This window comes from Microcaecilia unicolor, unplaced genomic scaffold, assembly GCF_901765095.1.
Source record: "Microcaecilia unicolor unplaced genomic scaffold, aMicUni1.1, whole genome shotgun sequence".
NCBI classification, from domain to species: domain Eukaryota; kingdom Metazoa; phylum Chordata; class Amphibia; order Gymnophiona; family Siphonopidae; genus Microcaecilia; species Microcaecilia unicolor.
Genome location: NW_021963526.1, coordinates 11468 through 22097, shown reverse-complemented (window position 1 = coordinate 22097; position 10630 = coordinate 11468). Strand labels below are relative to the sequence as shown.

Below are 10630 nucleotides of genomic sequence, written 5' to 3'. Positions count from 1 at the left end.
GGACCCAAAACGGTCCGTGTTTCAGCGTCACAGAATGCCTACCTCAGGCGTCTCGTAATATTCCAAGAAATATTCTCAAAAACGCTGAAGGGTATCAGCTCAAAGAAATAGTACAAACAAAACAGCCAAAAGGCATGCACTCACATGAGAAACCAGCTCTGCTTTCCCCGGAGGGGTCTGCTCATCATGTGAAACAAACCAAACTTTTGTTTCACAAGATGAGCAAACCCTCCGTGGAAAGCAGTAATAAAGAAATTCCTAACACTTTCTCCAGCTTTGGATTCATCTTTTGGTCAGCCTCTACTTTGCTTGCCTTGGCAAAAAGTGGCCTAACACAGCACATGCTAAAGCATCATGCACTCGTTTTGGGATATGCATGCAGTAACTGTGCAGTAAATATTTTTTGGGAATGTTTTTAGGGGGTGTGTCAGGTGGAGACTGGGCGTAGCATTACTGCTTGCTAAATGGTTAGTGCATGGATAACATACAAAATAGGTGGTGGTAGATGCTCAAACGGTAATTTTTAAAATAGCTGTGCACTAATGGTAACAGTGCATGGTCAGTGATGAAAAAAAATAGAAAATCAGGGTGCCCTAAGGCCAATTTGCAGCACAACTTTGTAAAAGGACCCCAAACAGTGGCGTACCAAGGGGGGACGGTGGGGGAGGTCCGCCCCGGGTGCACGCCATTGGGGGGGTGCGGTGGCGCACGCCTGTTGCCCTGTCTCCGAGTTCGCAATTCGCATGTGTTCACTGCTCCCTCTGAATCTGCCCTGGAACAGGTTACTTCCTATTCCGGGGCAGACTCAGAAGGAGCAGTGAACACATGCGAATTGCGAACTCAGAGACAGGGCAACAGGCGCGCGCTGCGGCACCCCCCCCCCCAGTGGCGTGCACCCGGGGGGGGTGTCATTTTGCTGGGGGGGGGTCGCACTGCACCCGGGGGGGGGGGCGCATCGGCGATCCGCCCGGGTGTCAGCTAGGGTCGGAACGCCACTGACCCCAAAGTGAAATGCCAATCAAGACAGTACTAGGGCTAAATCTGAGGCTAAGATAGAGTCCCAGGGGCTGATGCAGAAAACTTTCGTCAGCAGACGAGTGCAGTTACTGCAAGATGTATGTGCCCATTAATTGGAGCAGAATGCAAAAGGGAGTTCGATGCAGGAGGCTTATAGATATTTTGCCACCATGCGCCGAAGTACAGAGGGGATATTAACACACACACAACATGAGAAATTCACCATCAGGTCTGAGGAGGCTTAGACAGTTTAGTTCAGATGACTTCACATCAGTTTTGGGGATTTACAGCTATTTCCCCCCCCCCCCCCCCTTTGTCTGTGTCATAGCAAGTACCTGAAACTTTAAAAGGCAGAACAGAAGTAACAGCTGTGAGCAGGGATAACAACAGCTTCACTCTGTGTATCTGAAGAAAACAAAAGTTCCAGCACACTTCTGTGCATAAATATTGCAAAAATGTTATGAGCAAGAAATTTTTGCAAGGCCAATATTTATGTACAGAAAAACATGTGCACATGTGCTGACATTTTTGTTTTCTTCAGACATGCACTCAATATGGCCGCCTAACTGCAGAACCATTGTGTGCATACACCTGACAGTCTTCCGCTGATTAGTTTTCACTTTCTGCATGCTTTAAATTTATATCTCATTTGTTTACTGCATCACCGCAGAATATTTTCTCATTAATCTTGCAATAGAAGCCATGCGCTCAGTCATCAGTGAGCAGCTCTATTGCATGGCTTTCTGCATTGGCCTCCCAGTACAGTCTATGCGTTATGTAACTAAAGACCTGGGTCTGATGACGCTGGCTCTGAAAAACAGCATCAACTTCAGCCCATCTGGTAAAAGATCATTCAGAAAACTTTTATTATTATTACTATTATTTTATTTTTTTACTACTTAGCAAACAGAAAGATAGAAAACCTATAAAACCATCGGAATTCTACAGTTTTGTGAAGCCAACTTCAACTTCATTTCAAACTTTGAGGATTTTATTTTTTGAGACAAGGGGGACACTTGTACAGTTCTCTACATGTCACAGCATAGGTTCTAATAAGTATTGCCATACTGGGAAAGATCAAAGGTCCATCAAGCACAGCATCCTGTTTCCAACAGTGGCCAATCCAGATCACAAATACCTGGCAAGATCCCAAAAAAGTACAAAACATTTTATACTGCTTATCCTAGAAATAGTGGATTTTCCCCAAGTCCATTTAATAACGGTCTATGGACTTTTCCTGTAGGAAGCGGTCCAAACCTTTTTTAAACTCCGCTAAGCTAACCGCCCCTACCACATTCTCTGGCAACGAATTCCAGAGTTTAATTACACTTTGAGTGAAGAAACGTTTTCTCCGATTCATTTTAAATTTACTACATTGTAGCTTCATCACATGCCCCCTAGTCCTAGTATTTTTGGAAAGCGTAACCAGATGCTTCACGTCTACCCATTCCACGCCACTCATTATTTTATAGACCTCCCCTCAGCCGCCTTTTTCTCCAAGCTTAAGAGCCCTAGCCGCTTTAGCCTTTCCTCGTAGGGAAGTCGTCCCATCCCCTTTATCATTTTCGTCGCCCTTCTCTGCACCTTTTCTAATTCCACTATATCTTTTTGAGATACGGCGACCAGAATTGAACACAAAATTCGAGGTGCGGTCGCACCATGGAGCGATACAAAGGCATTATAACATCCTCATTTTTGTTTTCCATTCCTTTCCTAATAATACCTAACATTTTATTTGCTTTTAGAATTCTGTGTAAAGAACACAGATGCATTTAACAGAGGCTGCAATAGTCTCACCTGTGCACAATTATTTTATTATCAAAATCAGTGCACAGCAGGGCCAGTCTGGTGGCTTATTGGGAGAGTTTGATTCCCAGCCTGTGATTTCTGCTTCCTGGACTGCAATGGTTGGAGATGTTGTTCCCAGTCACTTGGAGGGAGGGAGTCACTGTCATTACTCAATAGCAACACCTAGTGGACAGATTTAGGGCTCATAATGCCAGAGTCTTGAAAAGAGCACTGGTGCTTGACCCACAGGTAGGACAGATGCTGCAATGATTGGACTAAAGTTATTTGGAGCAGGGTGATATAACATGGAGGGGGAAAAAAAAAATCAAAGAACAGGAAGTTTTACAAAAATAAAATTGTGCTGGCTTTTAAGCTAGCTTTGTCAATCCCCACTGACAAGGGGGAGCGACAATGTTGGCAAACAATTTAACAAAAAAGTCCTCAAATCTGTAAAAATATTTTTGCACAGTTTGTGATATGCCCTATAACTGTTTTCTTGGGATAGCCAGAAATTGGTAGGCTAAACTCTGCTTTCCTCTGATCTGCAAACTCTACGGTTGAGGGCAGTGCTGGTTCTAAACATATTACAAGCACCAGGCCCAGCTCCTTGTGATCTGCACCTCCACTGTTCTGCAGGGATTTCCTTTTTACTCTCCCTGTATATTGCTTACATGCTGAATTTGGCATTTCATCCTGCAGCAAGCCTGTACTGGGGTGCTTTGGCTTTACAAAATTTGCCCCTGTTTTCAGCAGTAGTATCCTGAAGCACAAAAGCTCTAGACAGGTTGCTATAGGGTTGATATTCAAAAGAGTTTAACCAAGCAGGGGAGGCTCCTACCAGTTAAACCCTGCTGATGTATCCCATCCTGGATATTCAGTTGCACTTAACCTAGGAATCCTGCTAAATATCCCCATTAAACAGCCATTCCTTAAGTTAGGTTAGGGTTGGTCTGGGGACAGAGTTAGGGCAGAATGGCAGCTTAGGAGAGCTACCATTAAGATGGATTATTTTACCACAAGAAGCAGGAAAATCTCGACATAGATAGTACAATCAAGCAAAAGTAGAGGCTGGCAGACAGACAATCCAACAAAGGGAACAGTGCTTAAAAGATGCTTTATTCACTACTTGGGCAAGAGGACCCAACACGGTCCGTGCTTTGGTACAATCAAACACCTGCTTCAGGGGTCATATAAATATTCAAGTGAGACCTGAACTAATGAAATTGCAGATACTGAGCTGATGCCTTTGGGTTATGCTGTGTGTCTGATATTTTCTCCCAAATGGAGTTCATTGGGCAATTTCATTAGTTCAGATCTTGCTTGAATATTTTTGCGTCCCCTGAAGAAGGCGTTTGATTGTGCCGAAACACGGACCTTGTCGGGTCCTTATGCCCAAGTAATGAATAAAGCATCTTTTAAGCACTGTTTCCTGTGTTGGATCACTTGTCTGCTAGCCTCTACTTTTGTTTGATTATTTTACCACAAGTCATGCTATTTTAGTACAGGGTCTCATTGCATAAAATGGGCTACCATTAAGATGGGCTATTGCAACACAAATCATGCTATTTTTAGCACAAGGTCCAATTTTATGAAATGAGATCCTGTGCTAAAATGGCATGACTTGTATTAAAAATAGGGCTGCACCACAATTAACATGTTATCTGTTCATCACAATTTTAAAAACATAATTGCAGCTGATAAAATTAATCACTCACCCAACAATTCCTTCCCTGGCTGGCTCCCTCATACTTTCCATGCTCCTTAGACAGGAGCAGCAGCAACGCTGCTGCCTACTCTGGAGGCTTCCTCTAACCCATCCCAATTCTCGGGAAACTGGAAGTTACATGGGGGGGGGGGGGGATAATTCAGAGCAGCCTCTGGAGCAGGGAGCAGGCAGTGTATAGACATTGCTGTGCTATGCTACCATCTAAGGAACTTGGAAGGTATGGGGTGGGGAGAGAAAGAGCATAATGTTTGAACCTGGGGGAGGGAGCAGAGAGAATGATGTTGGGATCAGGGACAGGGGAGCAGGGAGAGCGAGCAATGTTGGACAAGAGGTAGAGCTGAGAGGGAGAGTAATGTTGGGGCCCCGTGGTGGGGGAACATAGAGAGAGCAAATCTGGACCTGAGGGGGGTAGGGAAGGACAGAAGGAGAGATTTTAGACCAGAGGTGTGGAGGAGGAGAGAAGGAGAGATGTTGGACCAGGGGGATAGAAAGAAGGATGGGGAGATAGAATGCTGGCAGATATCTTTTAATCTCATGATTAAGCACGATGAAAATGTTTTAATCAAACTGTGGCCCTAGTTAAAATAACCCACCATAATAGTAGGTCACATTGATAACTCCCCCTTTAGCTGGTTAGTGGTGATATTCGGTCTGCTAACTAGCTAAGTAAATCTATACAATTAGGACAACAAAACACTGTCCTAATTTTATGCACTGAGTTAACCAAACACTGTCTGATTTTTGGGCCGGTGCCTGGTCAATATCCAGGTCAACACTCATACCCAGATTTTCAATGCTGGAGCCGTGCATGCCCCAGCATTGATTACTTGGGGTTAGGTCAGCCCTTGGCTGGAAGCAGTTTACTAGCCTCTGAATGCTGTGGGTTGATCTATCTATCTATCTATCTATCTATCTATCTATCTATCTATCTATCTATCTATCTATCTATCTATCTAACTATAGGTCCTTTTACTAAAGTGTGCTAAATAATAATACAGCCATTATATTCCAATGGGCATCTTATCATTTAGCGCATGCTAATCGTTAGCTTGTGCTAAATCTGTTAATGCACCTTAGCACATTTTTTTCTAGCGAAAAAGGTGCCGGTACGCAAATGCCAGGCCACCCTTCAGGGATGGGGTGATCACTGAGGGACCCACCCCAAGATAGCCAGACCCCCTGAAACCAGTCACAGAATCTGTGACAAGGCAGAATTGTGGGTAGAGCCTGAGCTCTTTCATTTAAAAACTTGGGGACCATGGGTCAATTTTAGCAGACAATGGAAAAGGTGCCGGTGCTCAGTACCCCCAAATACCCCCTCAAAAAAGCCCTGACCTTAGTAAAAGGCCCCCCATAGTGATCTGTCCTTGAGTTTTTATGCTTCATATTATCACAGTTGAAAAACAGGAGCAAATTTGGTATCATTGAGGCTCATTTACAAAGCTACAGCATCGCAGAACAGAGTGGCTGTGGACTGAGACGCCAAATTCATCACCAGAGCAATATAACATCTGTGTATTTATAAATCTAATGGAATTGATGGAGAGATTTGCTCTGCACTTGCAGCTCATTTTCCTATCGTCAGAAGAGACGTATTTGTCAGTATCAGCAGTTTTTGTCCTGTTTATCTCGAACAGATTGTAAACTCTGTCAAACAGGGATTACCTCTTATGTGTTGTGTAACATATATACATAGTAGATGACGCAGATAAAGACCTGCATGGTCATCCCAGTCTGCCCATGACAAACTCATATGTGTATACCTTACCTTGAATTTGACCTGTGCTTTCAGGGCACAGACCATATAAGTCTGCCCAGCAGTATTTCGCACCTCCCAACCACCAGTCCCGCCTCCCTCACCGGCTCTGGTACAGACCGTATAAGGCTGCCCTCCCCTATCCTCACCTCCCAACCACCACCCCCTCTGCCCCCAACGGCTCCGCCACCAATTTCAGCTACAATGCTGTGTACATCTAGTGGCGCTATACGTATTCCCCCCAATATTCAAAACTGTTTAACTTGCCAGATCCGCACTTGGCTGGTTAATGCCCCATAACCGGTATCTGGCGATATTCAGCTCCACTTTAGCGGCTATATTTGGCCACGTGAATATGCAAGATATCTTTGACCGATTAGAAGATGGATTTGTGAGAGCTGCCTTGCGCTGTTATAATTGTCTTGGCATTTTGCTAGTACTGAAGGCAATTGTTGCATCACATCCCTGGAGAAAGCAGAGACCTTGCAGGCTAGACACAGTAAAGGGACAATATGCACATATACATACCTAAATATTTTGCTCTTTATTCCAATATTTTTAAGGGAACCTGGTTGTCTGAATTGTAATGTGAAATGTATGATAAAACTAGAAGCTCACATGTTCGAAGTTGCCAAACTGATTACAAAATTAATATGAATAAAACACTTTCATTCTAACCTTTGAATGTGCATTAATTATTTTTCTATATAAAAACACTAGTAAAAAAGGCCCGTTTCCGAAACAAATGAAACGGGCGCTAGCATGTGGTGTTCTTAACGTTTTTTTTCTGTTTGATTTCAAAGGATGTAAGTGTTTTTCAAATGGTTTTTTTTTTTTAAGTTTTTTTTTTAATTATTGATAACATTTTTTACATTTCATTGTAAAGATTATGTTTTTATTGTTATAATGTTTTTTACAAACAGATAAAAGGTTTAACTGTTCAGCTACATAAATCTGTTTAAGAAATGCATTAGAAGACATATAAACTATTTCAAAGATAACATACAGATGTTCATGTCTTACTATGAGTTTTATAAGTAAGATGTGGACTTTTGAAAATGTTTTTTTTTTTTGTTTTACATTTGTAACATTTCCCTTGTAAACAATATTTGTTGTATATATTTGTTACAATTAGGGAAAAGGTGTCCTTGTTGAGGTCCGTCAATCACTTTTACAATTGCATCACAGGAGTTCTTTACTCTTGAAAAGCAACATACAGTTGTCCATGTGTAAATACTGGTTCTGGAAGGTAAATTCCAACTTTGTCAAAAGTTTGTCCTTGTGACTTGTTAATGGTCATTGCAAAGGCCAGTTTGACAGGAAATTGTCTTCTACATAGTATGAACGGTAGGTCTGTGTTTGATGGTGCAAGGTCAATACGTGGTATGAAAACAGTACTACCAGCACTTGATCCACTGAGTACTTGACCAATGATAAGGTTGTTTTTCAAGTTTTTGACTATTAGGCGAGTTCCATTACACAATCCTTTTTTGTGTTTTAAATTTCTGAGTAGTATAACTATGGCACCAATTTTCAAATCTAGTTTATGTGGTGGCATTCCAGTAGGAGTTTGTTGATGAAGAAATTCTACTGGATATAAGTGTTCTTCTTCTTCTGTAGAGTCATTTATGGAATCCGTACTTAAGTAAGTTTTGTGTTTCCTTTTAAAATATTTAAAACGTTGTTATTTATTATGTCTGCATGTGTATTTTTTGGGCAAAGAATAGTTTTTTTTCAAAGTTTGCAACTGTGTCCTGCAGTAAGTTTGTTTCCAAAGACAGCTTCAACTATATCTGTGTTACAAATGTGCTGATTTGGTATTTCAATCGTATCTTGGAAACCATGTGGACATGGCAGATTCCCATTAGCTAACTCCAATAGCCAGTTGTTGTATTGTGGATCTGTACAGCGTACATTGTTGTGTAATTTAAGTATGTTAAATGTTTCCATAGTTTATTAAATTTAATGCTTGTTTCAATAATCTGTGTTTGATTAGCATGTGGTACTACTGGTAGAGTTTGTCTAAAATCTCCACCGAGTAGAAGAACTTTTCCCCCAAATGGTTTCTCATTCTTCATGATGTCTTTGAGTAGTGTATCTACAGCAGAAAGTGCCATAGTGGGAGCCATAGTTGATTCATCCCAAATTATAATGTGTGCATCTCTAAGGTTTGAAGCATTATTGGATTTTAATCTGATAGTTGATGTTGAATTTTCAAGTAGAGGGACTGGTAATTTAAATGTGAATGATAAGTTCGTCCTCCAGGTAGTAGGTTTGCTGCAATTCCTGTTGATGCAACAGGAAGTGCAATTTTTCCTTCTCCTCGGATGGTACTGAGAATAGTTTTATATGTATAAGTTTTGCCACTTCCTGCTGGGCCATCTATGAAAAAGCAGTTGTTTGTTTGTTGTTTGTCATTGCATGCAGATAGTATAGTTTTTAAAACTTGTAGTTGGTCATGGTTTAAGTTTTTTTGCATTATTTTTGCGTTATGCTTTCTTCTGTTGCTATGAATGCAAGGGTTGGATCGTCTATCTTGTGTGTTGTTTTTGGTAAGCCGAAGTGTTGTAGGTTTTTCCCATGTGATTGTAAAATAGTTTGAATTTTGATCAGGCATAATTGTTCACAAACAGTGCATTCTTCTGTGCATCCATGCATATGTGTAAATCTTCTTGCATAAAATTTTTATATTTGTGATAAATTTGTAAAGCATTACATGGTGCTGCAAAAACACAAATGTATGCAAAGACTTCCCGTATTTGCTGGGGCATGTTGCACGTGACTGCGTCGTCTAATGTGTTTTTCCCACACTGCTTCATCATGAATGAGTCCCATTTTTTTTGCTGCATCTTGGAATGTATTGTAAACAGTATTTTGGACAGTTTTTAAGTCTGAAAACACTTTGCTCCAGTTTGGTGTAATAGAATGAGTCTGAGGCAATAACGTTCGGGATCTGTAGCTAAATTCACTGCATACATCCTGCCTATTGTTTTATTATTTCTGATTTCCTCTGTTTCCACTTTCGTTCTGTTTTGTTGAAGGTATAGTATGTTGGGATATCAATGTATAAAATGCTGTTTGCAGGAGGATATTCAGCATTCAGTTTAAACCATGCTGTTAAAGTAGTATCCTTTGTTTTAGCTGTTTCCACTGCAATGTCAATGTTTTTTGGATGAAACACAATGCTTTGTTCATCTGGCAAGTGTACTTGTAATCTCTGGATACTATGTGATTGGTGATGCATTTCAAATGCATTAAGTCGCCATGCAGCTTCTGGAGCAGTAACATATCTTGAGTCTGTGAAGGTTTTAATTTCATCGTGTTGTAAAGTTTTGTGTTCCGTGATAACGACATTTGCACAATCATGTCCTTTATACACATATTTGAAAGGTATTTCACACTTTAATAGATGTGCAGACTTCAACATTTATATGTGAATTGTATTTCAGTAGTAGAAAGGGTTGTAGGGGACTACCCAAGTATTATTAATATTTTTTCCATGTACAACTGTAACACCACCATTATCTCTTCGACGGTACTTTGGATATCCATTACAGTTTTGAATGGTTTCATTTTGAAAGGTTTTTGGGAATTCTTTTGAACACTTCCCAGATACCATGCATGGTAAATGTAAGGTGGTGTCATTGCAAGGGCCATGTATCATATGTTTAGTAACAATAGCATGGAGACGTGGAAATTTTTGTATGTCAGGTATTTCTGCACATACGATTTTATCAATATCTCTGTATTTTTGGCTTGTGCTCTTCTTTAAGATGAGTAAATATGTGCATGAGGTAATCCACGTTTTTGAAATTCTATTACATGTATTTTTGCAAGTGGGATACCAATATGTGTTCTTTGCATATGTCTTCTAGTAATTGTTTTAGTTTTAAATGAAACACCCTTGCCAATAAGTCTGGCGAAATTCTGGCGTTTGTCCTTTCTCTAGGTGTTGAGTGATTTCTTCCCATTTAGGGTTGCATGTCATAGTAATGAAGAGATCTGGTTTACCATATTTCCGAACTATGGCCATTGCATCTTGATAATTTTGATGCATATTTCTGGGGCTTCCTGAAAATGTTGATGGTAAAATGAATGGTTGTCCAGGTGTAAATTGTGGATCTGTAATTTCAGTGGCAAGGTGGTCCATTAATCCCTTGTATTTTTCTACTCGTAAAATTTTTTGGTTTTGTCTAATATAATTTAGTCTGTTGGCCTCAGTTTTAATGTAGGCATCCACAAAGTACTGTTGGGTTAGTTTTCCTGCTGAAAGGAAAGGATTGAAATCTTCTCTTATTGCAAAACGGTATCCATAATATTGCATTTGTGTAACTCTAATTCTG

At 40.7% G+C, this 10630-nt stretch overlaps 1 pseudogene; it reads right to left on the bottom strand.

Annotated features, from left to right (window-relative positions):
• Positions 1 to 9270: 9270 nt before the first annotated feature.
• Positions 9271 to 10630, bottom strand: LOC115459400 (annotated as a pseudogene).